We start from the raw sequence: 23,016 nt of genomic DNA on the forward strand, positions 1-23,016 counted from the left end.
ACCTAAGTTCACACAGCTGGTAAGTCACAAAGCCAGGTTTTGCACGAGTCTGGAAGCAGAGCTCCAGGTTCTCAGTCACTAAGTTGTGCTGCTTTCCCTCTGTCTCCTTTTCGCTCTTTCTTTTGTAACTGAAATTGCTACTTTCAAAATCAGACTTGTTTCCCCTGCAAAAATCCCCATGTGCCACTAAGAGGTGCTTTGGTGGGCCAGGGCTTCTGGAAGCGGAACTGGAGAGGAAATGCCATAATTCAGAGGCTGGATGATTCAGCCCCTCTTCCTCCAGGAGGGCTCTGCATTTAAGCCACCCAGCCAAGGTGGGAAGAGAAACTCCCCGCCCCAGGGAGCTGCTGGAAAAATGCCCCCTCTTCACCCTATCTCATCTTCTGCCCACCACTCAGTTCCTGTGTTGTGCCCACCTCCTGGTCTCTTCTCAAAAGATGAAAGAACTCAAAGTTTCTCAATAAGTTGTGGAAAAAATTCTGGTTGCTCTTCAAGATCATCTGAGGCTGGCCTTTAGAAACTTACCACAGCAAGGGTGTCATCAGATATAATGCTCAATAATTTATCAGTAATTTACCAGTTGCATATAATACCCAGTGCTCATCACATCACATGCCCTCCTTAATCCCCGTCACCCAATTACCCCATTCCCCACCCACCTCCTCTCTGGCAACCCTCAGTTTGTTTCCTATAGTTAAGCGTCTCTCATGGTTTTTCTCCCTCTCTGATGACTTCTCATTCAGTTTTCCCCTCCCTTCCCTTATGATCCTCTGCATTGTTTCTTATATTCCACATAGGAGTGAAACCAAATGATAATTGTGTTTCTCTGACTGACTTATTTTGCTCAGCATAATACTCTCCAGTTCCATCCATGTCAATGTAAATGGTAGATATTCATCCTTTCTGATGGCTGAGTAATATTTCATTGTATATAGGAACCACATATTCTTTATCCATTCATCCGCCAATGGACATCTAGGCTCTTTCCAGTTTGGCTCTGGTAGACATTTTTGCTATGAATATTGCAGGGCAGGTGCCCCTTCAAATCAATACATTTGTATCTTTGGGTTAGATACCTAGTAGTGGAATTGTTAGCTCATGAGATAGCTCTATTCTTAACATCTTGAGGAACCTCCGTAGTATTTTCCAAAGTGATTGTATTCGCTAGCATTGCCACCAGCAGTGTAGGAGGGTTCCCCTTTCTCTGCATCCTTGTCAACATTTGTTTTTTCCTTGTCTCATTAATTTTAGCCATTCTGACTGGTATGAGGTGGTATCTTATTGTCATTTTGATTTGTATTTCCCTGATGCCAAGTGATGTGGAGCATTTTTTCACATGTCTGTTGGCGATTTCTATGTCTTCTTTGGAAAAGTGTCTGTTCGTGCCTTCTGCCCATTTCTTGACTGGATTATTTGGGATTTGGGTGTTGAGTTTGTTAAGTTCTTCATAGATCTTGGATACTAGTTCTTTATCTGATGTATCATTTGCAAATATCTTCTCCCATTACGTCAGTTGCCTTTTAGTTTTATTGACCATTTCCTTTGCTGTGAAGAATATTTTTATTTTGATGAAGTCCCAATTGTTCATTTTTGCTCTTGGTTCCCTTGCCTTTGGAGACGTGTCTAGCAAGAAGTTGCTGCAGCCTAGATTGAAGAGGTTGCTATGTTCTCTTCTAGGATTTGATGGATTCCTATCTCACATTTAGATCTTATATCCATTTTGGGTTTATCTTTGTGTATGGTGTAAGAAAAAGGTCCACTTTCATTTTTCTACATTTTTCCTTGCTAGGACAACAAAAAGAAATAAAAGACATTTAAATTGGCAAAGAAGAAGTCAAACTCTCACTCTGCAGATGACATGATACTTTATGTGTTACCACATTTTTACTCTAAAAATATTGAAGATTCTCTCCACAGTTTCATTATTATAAGTGAAATAAGCCTGGGGAACACAGTAGTCCAGACTATTTTCTCTACCCTCCATTGCATACCTTCTTCCAGAAAATTCTCTCAAGTTACTTGGTTTTCTAATAATCAGCATGAAAGTAAGAGACCTTCCTCCTTTCATAATGGTAGTATCAGCAATGAATTTAACAGAATTGACATTTATACAAAGAAATGTATTAAAGATTATCCCTTTAGTGAATTCTTCAATAATAACTGTAGAGGCAATAATTGTAAAAATTCATCTTCTATGATGGAAGTTTTAATTTATTACATATTTCAGTTAAATAGAAGGCATTTTTTTGCTCCATTTGCCATAGTGTAATTTTCTGTAGAAACTGAAATGCATTTATTAGAAGTGCTGAATTTATGTAATCAAGTCATCAAACTGTTCATTCGCTTGTTTGATTTTTCAATAGAAGTATTATTTTAAAATGTTATACAATATATGTCAGATATTTCCTATGGTTATAATAACTTTCAAATTCCAAAGTACAAAGGGAAAAGAGAACTATAGTTATAGTTGCATTAGATTTTCATCTTATTTAAGTTAGAAAGACTGCAGTGAGACACCAATTAATTTAAAAAGTTTGAAAGCCATTTGAAGTCTTTGAATATCTTTCAAATAGCTTAGAACCCTATAGATAGCTTCACTTAAAAGAATCCATCTTCAGGGGTGCCTGGGTGGCTCAGTGGGTTAAAGCCTCTGCCTTTGGCTCAGGTCATGATCTCAGGGTCCTGGGATCGAGCCCCGCATCAGGCACTCTGCTCATCAGGGAACCTGCTTCCCCCACCCCCACTTCTGCCTGCCTCTCTGCCTACTTGTGATCTCTGTTTGTCAAATAAATAAATAAAATCTTTAAAAAAGAATTCATCTTCAAACCAATACGGTAATTTCAAACCAAAAAGGTAATCCTCTTATTGGACAGGTTTGACTAAGTACTCAGCAAAAAGTGAGAGTGAATATGTACTAATGTGGATATGTCCAGAAACCAAGTCATTCAAATATCAGAGCAATGTGATGGGATCTGTTTAGTCACAAGTGTGACTCCATCCATCACCTCATTCAGGGTTTGACTAGAAGTTTTATTTCTCTCTTAGCGAACTTTTCTGATTTTACTTTTCAAAGGACATCACTGAAATCATAACACTGTTCAGACCTGTGACTTTTAAAACTCTATTTATTTTTGTACATGGTTTAAAATTCGAGGTATAGGGGCACCTGAATGGCTCAGTGGGTTAAAGCCTCTGCCTTTGGCTCAGGTCATGATCTCAGGGTTCTGGGCTAGATCCCCTTATCGGGCTCTCTATACAGCAGGGAGCCTGTTCCCCCCCACCACCGCCTGCCTCTCTGCTTACTTGTGATCTCTGTCAAATAAATAAATAAATTCTTTTAAAATAAAAGAAAAGAAAATAAAATAAAATTCAAGGTGCAAAAGAATGTTAATTTAAAAATACTTCTCTCTCCTATCTCACAGCCAGCCATTGCCTCCATGGGCAATCATTTTTAGTGGATAATTATCAAAAATATGCCATGCTTTTATGAAGATACACTGGCTATATGAATATGGACCTTTTTTTTTTTTTAGTTATTTCATAACTGAGATACTATGATCCCTTGAAACCAGAGCCTGCTTTCTATTGCAAACCTCCCAGTCCTACTAACACTGATTCTATATTGGTCCCAGAACTTCCTGTCTAAACTCAAGTGTATCATTCAGTGTGGCTAATAGAGGATGAGTTTTAGGAGAAGGGTTCATCCAACAAGTACAGAGGAGGAGATGAATTTACATAAGATGCCCATGTGTGGGTATTGGAAGGCATATGCTTTCAAAGGTGATTTTACAAATAATCCAGATGGATTTATATTAGAGTGAGAGTTACCGCACTGTGCCTTACTTTCTCATCTCTACAATCAAGACACAAATACATCCATTCCACAGTTGATGGGAGAATAAGACAAGAAGAGAGTATATAGAACCCTTGGCACCCAGAAAGCACTCCATTCATGGGAGTCATTAATTTCACCTTCATCGAAGAACCCATGATTTAATGGGGAAACCAACAAGTGTGTAGACAGTGAGGCAAAATTCCAAGGGCACGGACTCAGTGTGGGGTCTGAGCTTAGCATGATTAATGAGCCTGTAAGTCTCTCAAAAATCCCATCTGTGTCATTCAATTCAACAACTTCCCTTCCTTCCTGCATTTAATCAGCAGACCAACATGGCACCTCTAGCTGGCAGTCCTTATAAAAGAATTTACCTTTTGTTTCCTTTGCCTTTGGAGACATATCTTGAAAGAAGTTGCTGTGGCTGATATCGAAGAGATCACTGCCTATGTTCTCCTTTAGGATTCTGATGGATTCCTGTCTCATGTTGAGGTCTTTTATCAATTTTGAGTTTATCTTTGTGTATGGTGTAATCAAAAGCTTCTGCACAGCAAAGGAAATAGCCAACAAAACAAAGAGGCAACCCATGGAATGGGAGAAGATATTTGCAAATGACAGTACAAACAAAGGGTTGATATCCAGGATCTATAAAGAACTCTTCAAACTCAACACACACAAAACAGATAATCATATCAAAAATGGGCAGAAGATGTGAACAGACACTTCTCCAATGAAGACATACAAATAGCTATCAGACACATGAAAAAATGTTCATCATCACTAGCCATCAGGGAGATTCAAATTAAAACCACATTGAGATACCACCTTACACCAGTTAGAATGGTCAAAATTAGCAAGACAGGAAACAACATGTGTTGGAGCGGATGTGGAGAAAGGGGAACCCTCTTACACTGTTGGTGGGAATGTAAGTTGGTGCAGCCACTTTGGAAAACAGGGTGGAGATTCCTCAAGAAATTAAAAATAGAGCTTCCCTATGACCTTGCAATTGCACTACTGGGTATTTACCCCAAAGATACAGATGTAGTGAAAAGAAGGGCCATCTGTACCCCAATGTTTATAGCAGCAATGGCCACGGTCACCAAACTGTGGTAAGAACCAAGATGCCCTTCAATGGACGAATGGATAAGGAAGATGTGGTCCATATACATTATGGAGTATTATGCCTCCATCAGAAAGGATGAATACCCAACTTTTGAGCAACATGGACGGGACTGGAAGAGATTATGCTGAGTGAAATAAGTCAAGCAGAGAGAGTCAATTATCATATGGTTTCACTTATCTGTGGAGCATAACAAATAGCATGGAGGACAAGGGGAGTTAGAGAAGAGAATGAGGGAAATTGGAAGAGGAGGTAAACCGTGAGAGACTATGGACTCTGAAAAACAATCTGAGGGGTTTGAAGGGGTGGAGGGTGGGAGGTTGGGGGAACCAGGTGGTGGGTATTAGAGAGGGCATGGATTGCATGGAGCACTGGGTGTGGTGCAAAAACAATACTATTACGCTGAAAATAAATTTAAATAATTTAAAAAAAAAAGAATTTACCTGCGTACTAAAGCAGCATATTCTTTCTTTCTGCCGAGTCTTCTTCAAAGTCATGCCACTAGAAAGGATCCATAGAAAGTTTGCTAAACCTCTCTTAAGCTTCAGGGTTCTTATTGGTGAAAACAGAGATGATAGTGCCTACATTCCAGTACTGTTTTGAGGATGGAGTACAATAAAGGATGACATACACCTTCTCTATCCTTGGCCCTCAAAATGAGCCTGAGCCCTTCTCCCATGACCCCATGTGTTTGGATGGTTAGAGCAGCACATCGCACATAGAAGAAAGGCTCAGGGATGACAATAGTTTGTTGATTTGGTGACTTGCACACCCAGCCCCAAATGGTGCATTTCAGGCCCGCGCTTATAGCCAGATACATAATTATTTGGAGTTCACTGGCCTTTGGAACCCAAATCTGATAAGTATTCAAGAAAACTCCTCAAGAGAGATGAAGTTCAGAGATTAGCTAAATACACTTTCTCCAGCTGCCCTACATTTGATGCCAGCAGAGCTGGTTGGGCAATGTGCAATTCTGAGAAATAAGGGAAGTGAAGAAGCACCTGTTCTTCCTCCAGTAAAGCCAAGACGAATGGAAAAGTTCAGAAATAGGTTGTACCTTTGCAAGCACAATGGGGAATGTTGGAAATGTGCTGCAGAAATCACATTGCTGGTGAAAACATGGCTTCTCACTCATGCTAGAAAGGGTGTCAGGCTGGCCTCAGACCAGACAAAGGCCCGTATGGCCAGAGGCTGGATGCTTCTAGAAGAACTGGGCCCCAGGCACCCAGGATGGAAAATCCAACCTAACAAAGCATGTCTGTTTCCATTTGTGAGAGATGAAATGATACGGCGTTTTGTGGAAAACCCAACAATTACAAGGGCGAAAACTGCCTGCTTTCCTGTGGTCCCACGGTGGGAGCCTCAGATTTGGTGGCTGTGTGGCACTAGTTTGTGGACTGCACCAGAAGAACAATTAGGTTTAGATGCTTGTTGTTGTTTTCAGTTTAATTTTTATTCTTTCCATATATTTCTAATTCCTTGAACACAGTTGTGTCTGATGGTATGAAAAGGACACTTCCGTTTGTGAACAAAGTGTGTAGTAAGAATCCAACAGCAAAAATCTGCAAAACTAAAGCAGGTATAGGAACAGCAGTAACAGGGGCTCCAAATATCCTGTGTTGTATTGTTAAGGTGAGAATCAGTAATATCCTGATTCTCACTACTGAGAATCAGTAATGTGCAAGAGGAATACTTGGAAACCTAGGGCACAATGTCTGTGTAACCACATGAAAGGTTGTGGGTTTCTTTTAAAATCAAAATCACATATGGCGGCTTAGGGAAATCTTCAAGTGGAACATAAGGAATGCTTATGGATTCTCAACAAAATTCTTGGGAAACTAAGAACAGGTCAAATGCAAAACCAATTCCCACAGTGGTATTTCATGGAGACCCACTTTACAAAAGTGGACATTGACTGGGAACTTTTCACTTTGGAAGCAATGAATTTCCAATAGGACATGATTATCATACAATGTGATAGGTAGCTCTGATTATCCAAAGACCTAGGACATTATTCAGAGGCAAAGCATTAAGCTTCTCCAGGAATCTTTCTTCTGTGCAGGTAGGCAGGAGCTATGGAGACCTCTATTTTGTGGGTGAATTTGCCCAGACATGGCAGACATTCAGTGGGAGAGGAAGGATGACACTGATTATTGATGATGATGGTTAAAAATGAAATCACCTTAATGAATCTCATACTTGGACTTGGGGACTGAGTCAGAGCCCTAGTTCTGTGCATGAAGTGCTCAAACATCATGTCTCAAAGTCAAGATCTTCATCATGAACTGCTGGTTCATGATGGTTTTCCCCTTGGTTTTGACAGAAAATTTCAATTCTCTAAGGGATTTGATGCTTTAGAAAATAGGAAAGGATTTTAATATTGCCAACCCCAAAATAACAACTCCTTGCCTTCCAGCTGGTATCAGTTTGTCACATGGGAACTACATTCAACTACAAGCTCCAGCCTTAACAATGGTCTCAATATTCTGGGCACTACTCTCAGAAGAGAGATCAATTTTCAATAAAACTTCATTATCAAAAATAGTCAAGGGGTCAGATTTGGCCCATGAGCTTTATTTTGCTGACCCCTGTTCCTGACTCTCTTGGTGCCTCAACGTCCATCTGTTGTCATAACACACATTTAATTCAGACTAAATTCTGTTTAACATATTAATGTTTTAGTTAATGTTATATAATACATTATGAAATTGATGTCACACCGGATGTGATTGTATCTAAATTTTTGTTTGATTTATTAATATTTAAATAATATTACATCATAAATATGTTGTCATATGTGAATTTTTAAAAATCTTTGGGGGCACCTGGGTGGCTCAGTGGGTTAAAGCCTCTGCCTTCAGCTCAGGTCATGATCCCAGGGTCCTGGGATCGAGCCCCACGTTGGGCTCTCTGCTCAGCGGGGAGCCTGCTTCTCTTCCTCTCTCTCTCTGCCTGTCTCTTTGCCTACTTGTGATCTCTGTCTGTCAAATAGATAAATAAAATCTTTAAAAAAAAAATCTTTGTTTATTCTATCAATATTTGTAGTCAGTAACAAACACGACTTGAGCTAACAAGTCTCTTAACTGTCTAATGGATAATGTAGTAAATCCTCTTCCCCTTTTTTTTTTTAAAGATTTTATTTATTTATTTGTCAGAGAGAGTGAGCACAGGCAGACAGAGTGGCAGGCAGAGGCAGAGGGAGAAGCAGGCTCCCCGCTGAGCAGGGAGCCCGATGTGGGACTCGATCCCAGGATGCTGGGATCATGACCCGAGCCGAAGGCAGCCGCTCAACCAACTGAGCCACCCAGGCGCCCCCCTTTTCCCCTTCTTTAACTCTTTCTGATGCAAAGAGATTTTAGGTATTTACTGTATTGGGAATAAATCTTTTTACCTTAGCCCTATGTCTCTTGCTATTAACCATACCCTGTGATAGTTTTTTTATCTTTGTAGACTGAATTGTTGTAATCTTCATTATTTGTCCTTCAATGTCCTCCTCCCTCATATTCTTGTTCACTATACACCTCCATCACTGAGTCTCTTGGGGCTTTGGGGGGTCCTTGTAGTGTAGTGACTAGACTGGACTGGAGGGTTTCAGCTTGGTCACATCATCTCTTCCTAAAGCTGCCCAGTTGTACCTTTTGCCTGCAGCAAGCAGTAAACAAAGTAAGAAAAAAAAAAAAGTGAAAGTGGGGAAGGAATTGAGAAAACCCAGAGGATTTTTTGGAAGAGCAAAGTGGATCACATGAAAAGGAAACTTTGGCTCTTGCAAAACACTCTGGACTGACTACTGATGCATTCCATAATTCCTTTAAATCTTAGCTGTGGACCACACTTAAGCTTTCTGGAGGGTTGAAAGCGTGAAAGCAAAGCTAACATCCTGTAGAAATTTAAAGTGAGGAGCTCTGGTAAGAGCTAGTCTGTGATGGAAACCAACCAAGCAGAGTTTACACAAATGACATTTCTATGAGGGGAGAAATTTGGGACATAACTTCAGCGCAATGGGCCAAACAGCTCTGGAATGAGCTCTGCTGCCCTGACAGGACTACACTACTAATCTGGGAACATCTACTTTTGCATTGAATTCTCTCCTCTGCCCTCGTGACCCAGTGGGAAAAGTTAACCTGGTTAGTGAGATCAGTTATAGAGGGACTGTGTCATCTTTAGAAGGCTTGTGCCAGGGACATCTGAGTGGCTCAGTTGGTTAACCTTTTGACCCTTGATTTCAGTTCAGGTCATGATCTCAGGGTTGTGAGATCGATCCCCGAACTGGAAGAAAAGAAAAAGTTCTGTGCCAACGTTCAAATTAAAATTTATCATAATTATCCTTGCGAGTAACTCTGCAAAATTCATGATACAAATATATCAAACTATTTTTTTATGTCTTGTATTTTTTTAATTTATTTTCAGCATAACAGTATTCATTGTTTATGCACCACACCCAGTGCTCCATGCAATCCGTGCCCTCTCTAATACTCACCACCTGGTTCCCCCAACCTCCCACCACCGACCCTTCAAACCCCTCAGATTGTTTTTCAGAGTCCATAGTCTCTCATGGTTCACCTCCCCTTCCAATTTTTGAAACTATGCCAAGGGCTGTAGAAATAATAGTGAGCAGAATGGTCTCTTCCCATGCAGAGCTTACAGTATAATGAGGAAATAGAGCCAATCAAATTTGCCCCGGGAAAAGAAATGTTTTAAGATCATTGGAGTCTGAGAAAGTCTGATTTTATTTGATACTTTAAGGAGATAAAATAAGGTAATTTTGCATAAAAATATAAATGTTTGCAGTTCAGCATATCATAGAGTATGCGAGGAGTCAGTGAATGGTTAGAAAAATGGAATTTTATATGGACTTAAAATTTTAATTACTTTTTTCTGGCATTATAGAATGAAATAAAGAAAATTGTTATCACCCATATCCTACCACCTAGAAAAAATTACTGTTTACATAATGGTAAATTTTCCCTCTCTCATTAATATATATAATATCAATTAATTTATATAATATATTAATTAATATATATAATAATATATATTTTTTCGAGACTTCTTTTTAAAACTTAATGTTACATGATAATCAATTATATGTTTCTGAAAACATGTTTTTGAAGCCGTCCTAACATTCCCTCATAGGAATTTACTGAGTTTGCCAATTTGATAAGTCTAAAATAATATTAACTTTCATTTCTTTGATCACTAGACATAATTATCTTTTTCTGACATTTACCACCCTTCATATGTCTTCTTTTATGAATTACGCTTTATGTCTGTTATCAAGATTTCTATTTGTTTCTCAATATTGTCTCAATTTTTAAAAAATGAACTCTTTCTATTTTAAGGGTATTAACCTATTTTCTATAATATTTATTATACATGTTTTTACCCAGTTTGGTCTTTGGTCTTTTGATTCTGTGTAAAGTTTTTTTTGATAAACACACTTGTAGATTTTTATGGCTTGAAAGCTATCCCTGCTTTCCTTTGTTATACCTTGATAGCTGTTTATTCAATAATACTTCATGAATGTTATGTCTCAGGCAGAAAGCATCATACTGGGAATAAAACAGAACAAGACAGGGATGGCTTTGGCTTCTCAGAGCTTATAGTCTAATGAGGAAGACAGACAGGAGCCAGGCACATTATATTACACTTTATGTGTAACATGGCACATTATAAGCTCTGTGAGAGGAAGTACAGGGTGGCGTGAGGCACCTAATCTGGGCGCTGAGTTAAGAGAAGGCTTCTGGAATGAAGCAGCTTTCTAGCTGAGGATGAAGAGACAGGGTGATGTCAGTTGGGATGAAGAGACTGGGTGATATCAGTTGGGGCAGAGAAAAACAGTATGTGCAAAGGTTCGTGTTCAGTGACCTAAATGCTAAATGTCCCCTGTGCATACTACAATGTGGAGTGTGTACGTGCCAGAGGGGAGGGGAGTGATGGCAGAGGATGTGAGCAAGAGCCCACTGGGGAGCCCACTGTTGACAGTAGTTCAGGGAGAGAGAATGATGATGGGCAAAGAATGTGCTGCATCAGTCACCCCTTTTCCCTGGATAAATTATATATTCCGTTCTTAGGCATATCTTAGGGTCTACTGCAGAATAATTTAGCTTTATTGCCATATGTCAGTCAGTTTGGGGGCCAGCACCGTACTGGTTTTGAGTTTTATGAAACAATTAAACTGTTAGGACATGTATCCTCTCATCACTTTTCACTTCCGAGATTAATTTATCTACTCTCGTCCGTGTGTTCTGGGTAAACTCTAAAATGATTTTTAAAAGTTAGAAAAGCATGTGTGTGTGTGTGTGTGTGTGTGTGTGTGTGTGTGTAAATATATGTATATGTATGTACGTATATGCGTGTGTATACACACACACACACTATCTCTCATTGGTAATTGGATAATGCATTAAGCCTGTAGATCAGTTATGAAAGAACTGACAATCTTTTTTTTAAAGATTTTATTTATTTGACAGAGAGGGAGACAGTGAGAGAAGGAACACAAGCAGGGGGAGTGGGAGAGGGAGAAGCAGGCTTCCAGCTGAGCAGGGACCCCTGATATGGGGCTCGATCCCAGGACCCCAGGATCATGACCTGAGCCAAAGGCAGATGTTTAATGACTAAGTCACCCAGGTGCCCCAAAACTGAAAATATTTTTTTTTAAAGATTTTTTTTATTCATTTGACAGACAAAGATCACAAGTAGGCAGAGAGGTCGGCAGAGAGAGAGGAAGGGAAGCAGGCTCCCTGCTGAGCAGAGACCACCCCCCCCCATACATGGAGCTCGATCCCAGGACCCTGAGATTATGGCCTGAGCGGAAGGCAGAGGCTTTAACCCACTGAGCCAACCAGGCACCCCCTGACAATCTTTTTAATAGAGTCGGCCCATTAGGAAGCATTGAACATTTACCCATGGACTTGAATTTTCTCTTACATTTCTTGTTAAAATGTTATAGTTTTACTCCAATAGGCTATTTTTTTTTTGTTAGAATTATTCTTACATATCTTACAATTTTAGTTTTTTCTTATGAATGGACCTTTTTCCATATCTTCTCTCTGATATTGCTGGACTAAAAGAAAACTACTAATGTACATATATTTTCTTTTTGTCTAACTCTCAATTGATTATAAGAATTTTTATTTGATAATAAGAATTTGTAATCATGATGTCCATTAATGGTAATTTTCTTCCTTCCGATAGTTGCCCTTCCAATTTTTATTTGATGTCTTCTAGCATTGATTCCAACATCTATTAAATAGTCGTGAGAATAGTGAACATCATTAGTATCAATTTTAAGAAGAATGTCTGTTATTTAACATTTTTTAAAAAGTATGTTCAATGAGAGATAATAAAACAAGCATGGGAAATGTTACAAATGAAATCCTCTCTCCCAGGGATTAATAATTCATATTCACAAATTAATGGTGTGAGATCTTTAATAAAGAAACTAGCTGAACTGAGTTGAACCCAACATTTCTTAAATGTATTTGACCACAGAAGACTTTTTCTCTCAGTTGGAAATTTACACCAATCATAACAGTCAACATTAATATTTATTTGATCCAGTTTTTCTGTTCACCCTTGTCCTTTTTTTTTTTAAATCTATTGCCACATGGACTATGGTTTGGTTTTGCTTTTACTTTTCCCAATAATTTAGAAGACAGTTACCCTCTTTTTATTCTATGAGTGATTGGATTTAAAGTTTTTCAAGCACTTGCCCCTGTATTTTATACTTAAGTCATAGAGATCATCTACTTTTATAATTAGGTTCAGAATGAAAGGATATGCTTGAATAGCCCTATTAAAGATGAGACAGTCAATCCATTTTACTTCCTTTCAACCATTTCTTAGCATTTGTAAGAATAATTTGACATTTTTTTCAGGTTACTGTCAGTTACATATTTTATATTATTTTACTTTTCTTTATGAATTTTTTTATTTACTTAATAGCAATGCAATCATAGTTACAATATATTCTGGGATAGTTATATGGTTATCTAGTTTCTGTGTACATAGTTATTGGCCATTTACACTATAAATTTCTTATTTATAGAAATTAATTTGACTTATTTTAATTAATCTCTCAGGCAGCTGATGAGATCTTTAAGAGTTATTATGGAGGGCATGTATTGCATAGAACACTGGATGTGGTGCATAAACAATGGATTTTGAAACACTGAAAAAAATTTTTTTTAAAAAGGATTATTGTAAGTGAAGCAAGAGCATCATATTTTTTGAATCCTTTGATCTGTTTAAACAAACCTCTGTTTTCTTTGAACATAAAGAATGATTTTACTGTGTATGAAATTCTTGTCTCAAATATCTTTCTTGCCTTTTACATTTAGTCATGTGGTGGAAAAATCTGAGATGATTCATATTTTTGTTTCTTCATAATTTTTTTCCCTGGGACTTATAGGTTTTACTTTCCAATTCAAATATTTTGTCATAACACATCTAGGTGTGAGGTTTTTTTTGGATTTTAATAGAATGTGCTGAATCATGTCAATTTTCAGAATCAGACCTTTCATTAGCCCTGGGAAGTTTTCTATTTTCACAACTCCTTTTGTGATTTTTGAATGTTTCTTCAGTTATGTTTTATTTATCCTCTTTTTTAAAAAATTTGATTTGATTTGATTTTTTTCCAGTGTTCCAAAATTCATTGTTTATGCACCACACCCAGTACTCCATGCAATATGTGCCCTCCATAATATATCCTCTTTTTAAAAACACATTCTTAAAATTTGAATGCTTTTTTGTAGAGATGTAACTTAAGATCCAATGAAATACAAAAACCCTATGTGTTTGGCCAAACTCATATATCCGAGTAACCCACATCCCTGTCAATCCCTAGCAGAGGTTTCCTCATACCCTTTCCTGGGGGAATTTCCTCATACCCTTTCCTGGGGAATCCCAAACCCAGAGGCAACCTCTGATCTGATTTCTATCACTTAAGATTTTTTTTGCTTGCTCTGAATATCATATAAATGGAATTAAACAGTAATACTATGTATGAGACTTCTTGCATGAGTATTTTAGATTTTTTTTTTTAGATTTTTAAACATTTTTTTATTCATGTTACGGTCAGTTACATATTTTATATTCTTTCACTTCTCTGTCATGAGTTATTTTATCTCTTCAGCAATGTAGTCATATTTACAATGCATTCTTGGATAATTACATGGTTATCTGTTTCTGTGCACATGGTTATTGTCCAAGTTGTTGATTGTGTCACTGATTCATTTCATGTGTTGCTGAATACTATTCTGTCGTATGGATACACTCTGATTTGTTGATAGATTTTCCTGCTTTTGGTTACCTGGGCTATTTTCAGTTCAGGGCTATAATAAATAAAGTGGCTATTAACATTCTTTTTAGGTTTGTCATGAACGTAGTATTCTTTTTCTTTCTTTTCTTTTTTTTTTTTTTTTATAATTCTGTAGGGGTGGGATTTGGAGGTCAAAGACTGAGAATATATTTACCTGTTCAGAAACTGACAGCAGTTTTCTGAAGCGCTTGTTGCCATTTTACATGCCTCCCAGCAATTTAGGAGTTTCGGTTGCTCTGTATCCCTGGTGACACTGGCGTTGTCACTCTCTCATTTAGACCTCCCAGTAGGCACGTAGCATAATCTCATGGTGATTACTGGTCCTTTTTTCATGAGTATAAAATAGCCCTAATTTGATTTTGTGCCTCACTTTATGTATCTAGCATCTCATCTCCTTGCTTCCTTTTAAGGAGAGCCACATAGGGCCTCTGTATTTTAAGAAGTATCTGATTCTGTGTCCTGTAGTGTCAGTCTTACCTCTTACTACCTTCAGTGGACATATTAATATGATATTAATATCATTCATTTTTTGGTTTCCCTACCATCCTCCTGGTCTTCCCCAGCCTTTTATCTCATAACAGCTACCTGTCCACTTTCACGGTGTCTTTTTGTTACATCAACTGAGAATGAGAAATGGTTTTCTAAAATTGTCTTTGAGAGGATGTTTCAGTTTCCTTGTTATATACTTTACCTACTGTCTGTGCTATTTGTTTTTCATGTTTACTCATCCAGGAATGAAACTGAATCCACCTGGACCCAATATTTGTGAACACATGGCATGTGCAATGTGTTCTGGGACCTGCTCGTTATGTACCAGGCTATAAGTTTTCTGGTTCACAGCTGGAGGGCAGAATGACGTGTCCTAGTTATCAGCATCTAACAGGAATGCCACTGGTGTAGTTTTGTGTATCGAGGTAAGATCTTCTCTTCCTGCACCACCTATTCTCCTACCCACAACACAGGAACCACAGAAATTCATTGTCTTTGAGATGCCTTTCTTCTAGGACTCTTCCTCTTTCCCCCCACAGTCTTTACCTGTCAGATATATATTCCAGGATCCAATGTGCCACTGCCTGTTCTTGTAGTATCCCAATTCACTATTTCCCGAAGGTTGAGATTTTCTTTTTCTTTTTTTTTTAATATTTAATTTATTTATTGATTTGACAAAGATCATAAGTAGGCAGAGAAGCAAGCAGAGAGAGAGGAGGAAGCAGACTTCTTGCTGAGCAAAGAGCCCGATGCGGAACTCGATCCCAGGACTCTGGGACCATGACCTGAGCCAAAGGCAGAGGCTTTAACCCACTGAGCCACCCAGGCACCCTGAAGGTTGAGATTTTCTTATGGATATAGAGGGCATATTCTGCTGGGTTGAAGACAGTTGCATTCAGCAAAAGGGTAGCTGAACAGTTTTCAGGAAGGGAGTGAACTATCTGCCTGTCTTCTTTTAAGCCAAAGGTTTTGTTTTGTTTTCAGCAGCAAATTGTATGTTTATTAGTAAATGGGATTCACCTTTCAGTGCCAGGGCTCCCATTAGTCCTCACATTTCCTTGGAGTTTCTGGCTACAGTCTGACCATAGGTCTTGATTTTTTTAATATTGTCTAGACCTTTTCTTCTTTTCCTTCCTCCAACCCATGTCTATTTAAGTAGTCAAAATAGGTACTTGTTTCCAGAAATCGAATAAATGTCTTCTTATGTCCTTTTAAGTTTTAAAATTTTATCATTCTGCACATTTCCCCCTTGAATCTCGGCTAACTTCCTCACTTAATCCAGCTCAAGTTTGTGTGAATAACTGTCATGTTTCTCTATTTTGCATGATGAATTCTCTATCATTCTTTAGCATTTTGAAGTGCTATCTCAACAAGAGAAACCTCTCACAGAGGACCAAATATCCTGGGAAAGAAGGGTGACAGAAATCTAATTAATCCTATTTTTGTTATTTTCTTAAAAGGAAGATTAGGTGTATGTCTTCAAAGATGTGGCATTATTATCTCTGAGTAGCATCTGAATCAAGACAATGAATGCTTACTGAGGTCCTATGATGTATCAGGAACTGTACTAAAAAAGTAGATATATAGAGTTATAGAAGACAAGATTTCTTACACTGGGGAATTCAAGGTCTTCTTCCTACCTCTACCATTGTCATATGCAGGACAGTGAGTCCAGTCTTTGGAATTTGAAAGTCAGCCACATTGTTTAAAAATTTTTTGAAGAGGGACACCTAGGTGACTCAGTCATTAAACGCGTCTGCCTTCAGCTCAAATCATGATCCCATGGTCCTGGACTCGAGTTCTGCATCAGGCTCCTTGCTCAGCAGGAAGCCTGCTTCTCTCTCTGACTGCTGCTCCCCCTCCTTGTCCTTTCTCTCTTTCTCTGGCAAATAAATAAAAATAATCTATTTTTTCTCTTAGGATTATATTCGTTGTCTCTCAAGAAAGCTCTTGACTTTGGAATTATATTACATTGTTATCTGGGGGTACTAAGACTAGTGAAGTGAGAGTCTTTGAAGAATAACACTAAATAATACAGGAACTAAGACTGAGGCTTCAGTGCAGTTCTCAAGGCATCCTGTAGGAACCCTCTGCTGCATGCAATGAAAATCACAAACCCTGCTTCCTCAGGAAATCGGCTTATCCTAGCCATAAGATTCAAAACATAGCTATTAATGATTTTATCATCATATGTAAGTATTTGTTATAGACAGGATCCTTTTCTAATAAAGAAGTGAGGCAACAAAGGTAAATTATCTTCTTTTGAGAGAAAAGTTTCACACAATTAGCCTTGGAAATATATTCCCTAAAGTACCATGAAAACATTGCCCCATAAAACAGTGCTTCTAAGAAACACATACGTCCCTGCCCTTGATTTTTCTTATCACCACCAATAAAAATAAGAGCTAGATTGTTCTCTTCATGACCCTCAAAAATAAATAAATAAATAAATAGATAAATAAATAAATAAATAAATAAAAGAAAAACATCAGTCTTGACTTTCTCAATCTTAACTTGCAACCCCAAGGATACCAAACAAAGATAAAGGTTCAAGGAGAAAAAGATCAACTACCTGCTCAAAATATTTAGCACAGCAATTCTGAGCTTTTGATAAAGACTCAAAATTCCTATGTTTGTCCACTAGATGAAAAAAAGGATCTTTGTTATTAAGAAACCATATTCAAGAAGTAAGGTAGCCCCACTAACGCTTTTCTTGCTCCGTTATGAATTACTGGTCTCTTTACACATATGTTTGACAAGTTCTTAGCAAAGCTATGTTAGACTAGCACAGAGCCCCATGAGATCTGTCCTAATAGCCACTGAACCATCACTTAGTAGATTTCTACTCCCTTTTATGCCATGAGTGGTGGACAATACTTCAGACCACAAATGGGCAGACATGTTGAATCCAAAGTTTTGGCATGACAGGGTGCTGTCTGCCCCCTTGTGATGATTTCAGATCCAATGGAATGACCCTCGTCATGGTAGGAACTCAAGAAATCTTGGTTCATCATTTCTTTTCTTCCATCCAGTGGGTCTTGTTAGTTACACACTCAGCAGAATGTCTTGCTGAGCGTGGCATCTCCTGTAGCTACTGTCCCCTCTGGCATAACTACATGTTAGATAGCTAAAGGATTTTTTAACTATATTTTGCCAGGAGCCCAACTTCCGTAGCACTAGACTCCATTCACTTTTCTACTGCCTGTAGAGAAGAACAGCTCAGTCTTTCTGATAGGATTGTTCTCAAACAGAGGCACATTTGAGGCAACACATCAACAAGGTAACCTGGTAATTGGTAATTGGTGTTCCTTCCAAAGCCAGATGAAAGATATGGTGTGGGCTCAGATCATCTTCCTTCCCACTATGGAGCAAAATCTACCAAGGACACAGCTGACACCGAGACACCATCAGGGATTTGTAACGTTTTTAAGAACGAGGCCAGGAGTTAGGGTCATTATACAACATCCCTTATTTGATTTCATTAAAGGAGGAATTTCCACTGACATTTTCAGAGTCACCTAAAATAATTGTCAGCTTTCACAGGAGCAGAGGAATGACCTAGGCTATATTGCTTTCGTATCATGTATTTTGTTAATATATCTTGTATTATTAGTTTGCTTTCAAACAGATGCCCTGACATATTTTTCTAAAGTGGAAACAAATCATATTATGACCATCATTCTTAAAAGAATTACCTAAAAGATATGCATTTAATCTCTCAGTCATTTTCCAACTGCTATTTCTTGCCCATTTTGTGCTGGATATGATCTAAGGCACCAAGATGAAAAGGGGACCATTTTCCACCCTCAAAAATGCGCAAGTCTGGTGGAGGAAAGAGCTGTGATAAAGTCATGGATGCAGTTGGGGGCAGTTACTGAACAAGCAGAAGAAGAAAGTAAAGAGGAGATTTTATAGAGAAAATAGCACATGCAAACTTAACAGCACGTCACATGTTCCTGAGATCTGGCGCAGTTGCAAGTAGCCTGATGGGCAAAACACGCGAGGAAGAAGTAGGAAAGGACAGCAAGTATAGCTGAGAAAAACAGGTTGGGTCAGACTGTAAAGAGCTGAATACTGTGCTCAGTGCTTTCTTCTATGATGCATGGGAGTCACTGTTAGTAGAAGATTTGAAGTCAGATCTCTTGTTTCATAAGCATGGTTTTCTCTGCAAGATTACATTCGTCCCTCCAAAAGCAAAAGACCACCACACTGGATTTGACCAAAGATCACTGAGTGCAAATACATAAATTGTCTGGCAGAAGCAATCAGTGAGTTTTCTTATTATTATCTCCATCTAACAAATGAGGAAAGTAAAGTATAAAGAGTTAAGTTAGGTGATCCCAGGCAACCTGGCTTCAGAGTCTCTAGCCTTAACTACAGCACATATCCCCCTTGAATCTAGAGACCTTCATGCATTTGTGTGTTCTACTGCAGTGAGCATTGGTAAGGTCAGGCTCTGTTCCAGAATATATCTGATAACTGGCTAAGTTTGAAACTGAAAGGATGAATGGTCTGTAACACAGGTCTTGGGATCGAGGAATGAAAGATACCCCTGGTCATGTTTCCAAGTATCTTTTCCTTTGCCCTTTCCTGGCTTTTTGAAACCAGGCATCTGGGACTGGGCAGCCTCGTCCTGTTAAGAACAGTGAAGTACTAGAAGGAAGCTACTCTGAGATGTTACTAACACCGCAACTGTCCTCACTACCCGAGACTTTGAAAGTTAAATCCTGCAAATCAGAGAGATGGATTTTGCCCCTGAGTAGTACAGGTTGTTTGGTTTTATTTAAATATTCATGAAGAGAATGGCAAAGAAATTGAAATGTAAGTTGAAGTTAAACCAGGACAGACAGGCCCTACAAGTGTTTCCCTTTATGCAATGATATTAATAACATCCAAATAGGCCTTCCTTAAGGCTGTCTTCTTACTTTGTACTTACCGAAGGAGTAAGATATCATTTTACCTTGGAAGCTTGAATGTTAAGTATACTCCACAATATGATTCAGATATGGTTTTAAAAGTCACCTCCTGTGTTTTAAATATCTATAGCCTTTGATACCTTATTAGGAGTCAGTATTTGCTGGAAGTTTAACATCAAAGATCCATTATGTGGAGGAGGCAGAATTCCTCCGAAACACAGAACCAGTACAGTGGGCACTGTTAGAGCAGGACATATCTATGAGTGCAAAGAAAAGCTTTCAATTTACTAGTACAGAACTTCCTCGACTTACAGTGAAGCCAGTGAAGCCATGTCCCAGTGCACCCATGGTCAGTTGAAAATATTGTTAAGTTGAAAATGCATTTAGGACACCTAACGTATGGAACATTATTGCTTAGGCTATAATGTGCTCAGAACACTTCCATGAGCTTCCAGTTGGTCCAGATCATCTAACACAAAGATTGTTTTATAATGAAGGGTTGACTCTTATGTAATCTATGTGATATTGTACTGAAAGGGAAAATAGCATGGTTGTCTGTAGACAGAAGGTTGTAAGTGCACCATTTGTTCACTCTCATAATGGCTCTTTGCCACTGCTCAATATCACCAGAAAGGCTCTTCCCACATATCCCTCGCCCAGGAAAAGATCAAAAATCACAGTCCAAAGTATGATTTCTACTAAATGCATATTGCTTTAATATCACCTTAAATTGGGAAAATCCTAAGTCAAACCATGGTTACGTTGGAGACCTTTCCCTATGATACCCTGCGACTACTATGCGAAGTAGTGATCTCCATTTACCCAGAGGTGTTTGAGCAGAGATCGAATAACTGTCGGAGGGTGATGCTAAGCTGGAATAAAAGCATGATGTCTGAGGCTGAGCTAGAGTGGCCTACGAAGGTTCCTCCAGCTCTAAAGTGTTATGAAATAATTTGCAATACTGGCCTGCGCAAAGACATTAGTATTCCATTTTATCATACTCACCCTTTCCATATGGAAAGGATATTCAGTCCATGTTTTGGAAATCATTGTCATCTTCATGTTCATTCTTATATCTCTGAAATTTTAATATATGTTAAGCATATAGATATTATATACCTATGTTATATATTTATATATTATATACCTATATATAGATATGTAGATCTATGTATCTGTGTGTATATGCAAATGGCATATGCACATATACACATATGTGTATGTGTATATGCATATGGCAAATACCTATAACAGCATTTCCTTAATCCTCTGACCATGTTTATAGGATAGATCATAAGAGGTGTTTCTTTGATTATAGTACAGATGAAAAAACATGGGCCCGGGATCTTCCCACATTCTCCTGCTTCTGAGGCTTGTTTGGTAATGGCCCTTTGAAGAGAGTCCTTTATTTTATGTGTGGCTATTTTGTTCAGTTTTAATTACAACAAAAACTACAGAAGGGAGGGGCACTGAGAGATTTGGATAGCTTTCTATGGAGAGATCTTATCTTTTGTTTTGCTGTTAGACTGCGTCATTCCTGGTCTAAGATTTCCCCTCCTCACACGTAGTTAATATTTAAGAAGCACATGTTAAATTGAGTTGTCATGTTAGCACTTTTCCAGTCTCGGGTGAGAGCAAAAGGAGGCTATGCACAGCTTACGTCTGATGAGACAGCTACAAGTCAAAGCATCCTGACAACAGGGCAAATCTCAGGTAATGTGATGCTGCCGGGATTAACATAGAAGTAGCAAGATAAAAGCGTAGGGGTGGCCAAACAAGACTTCCCTCCATAAATCAGCGCCTGCCTGAGTCACATGATAAATTTCTCAGACGCATTTGTAAATCTGGCCCCAGCTTCTGTTGCCTTAGGGAGGCTGTAGAAAGCAGAGATAACTGCTAGACTGAACAGAGAATTGGTTTGTTTTCCTGTTGTATTGTTGAGGCAGGGATGGTTGTTTGGTTAGACCTTGCCAGAGAGCCCAAAAAAAGATTCAGAGTCCTCTACTTGGAAATAAGGAGTCAATCTTTTTCTTTCTCTATCTCTTTATTTTTAATTTATTTTATTTTAGAGAGAGAAAGAGAAAGGGGAAAGGGAGAGGGAGAGAGTCTTCAAGCAGACTCCCTGAGGTCAATTCCACGACCCATGAGATCATAACCTGAGCCGAAACCAAGAGTCAGTTGCTCAATGACTGAGCCACGCAGGCATCCCTGAACCTCTTTCTGCTTTGGTTTTGTATAAGAAATCTCACTCAAGGATCAACTACGTATTTCTATAAGGTCATGGTTTTGCAAGGCACTGGACTGTGTTTCCCCAAACCAGTGGTTTCACTAAGAACTGAGTGTCGTCTTAGAACTGCTAATGTCTCTGAGGCATCTCGGTAGACACTAAATCATATAAGCCCACTCCCTAAGGCTAGTCTGTGTTCCAAGCCAACACAGGTTATTCTCTCTTGCCATAAAATTTCGTTTGCAGTACTCATTAGTCATTCTCCAAGCTTTGAACTTAGGCAAGCATGGATCAGTGTCATATGCTTTTCTTTTTCTCTATTGGGGTGCCCTCAAAAACCTGACCTGTCCCAACAGGTGAAAATTCCACCTTTATTTTTCTTGTCCAGCTAAATTATTACTTCTTCCCTTTCATTTTATCCCCTTGCCCCAAAGCAGTGTTTGGTATACTTATGCCCCTTTCATTATGGATTCTGAAGATGGCACCAGGAGGGTGAGTGATTGAACTTCGACCTCTGCTTAATGCAGTTTTCCTGAGTCATAGAAGATGGATCCATGTTTTTCGCTGCTCTCATGAGATAGAAGATTCTTTGGCAACATACTTCATTGCGAAAACATGGGACATGAGGGAGAGAAGGTTTCCAGTAGAGGGATTTCTGCCCACTCTTGCACATCACTTTGGCTTTGCAGAATACTTCCAGGGATTTATTTTTCATTCCACTCTCACAGACACTCCAGAAGGTATGTATTATCAGTCTCGTTTTTCAGAGATGAAGAGAGTAAGGCAAAATGGTGAAGTGGTGTGCTCTTTAGCCATGCGGCTAAGCAGCAGCCAGGCCAGGGCTTGGGCACAGGTCTTCTGACACATGCCATATCCAAGCCTCTTCTTTCTCCTTCATGGCTGCCTTCCTATTTTCATGGAAAGAACCCAAGCCTGGAAGGATAAATAACAACAAGAGTAAAATTAAGGATCGACTTTTTAACATTTGCTCTGTGCTAGATACCATATTAATAACTTCAGGTACCATATTGATTCTACCCTTTCATAATTTTTGAGGGCCACTATCTTCATCCCCACTGAAAGAAAAAACTCAGTTTCATATAGCAGAAGTGA

The 23,016-nt window shown here is 38.7% G+C and overlaps 1 protein-coding gene across 5 annotated transcripts in view; it reads left to right on the top strand.

Annotated features, from left to right (window-relative positions):
* The window catches only part of PRLR (prolactin receptor), a 170,897-nt gene that overhangs the window by 11,488 nt on the left and 136,393 nt on the right, over window positions 1–23,016 (top strand). Inside the window, exon 1 of one of the 5 annotated variants that reach the window (XM_032337623.1) lies at window positions 21,050–21,389. The exons of the other annotated variants lie outside the window; for them this stretch is intronic. The gene's annotated coding sequence lies outside the window, so the exon portion shown is untranslated. Of the gene's footprint in view, window positions 1–21,049; window positions 21,390–23,016 lie in introns of those variants that run through there. 5 annotated transcript variants of the gene reach the window in all.

Source organism: Mustela erminea, chromosome 3 (assembly GCF_009829155.1).
Source record: "Mustela erminea isolate mMusErm1 chromosome 3, mMusErm1.Pri, whole genome shotgun sequence".
NCBI lineage: Eukaryota > Metazoa > Chordata > Mammalia > Carnivora > Mustelidae > Mustela > Mustela erminea.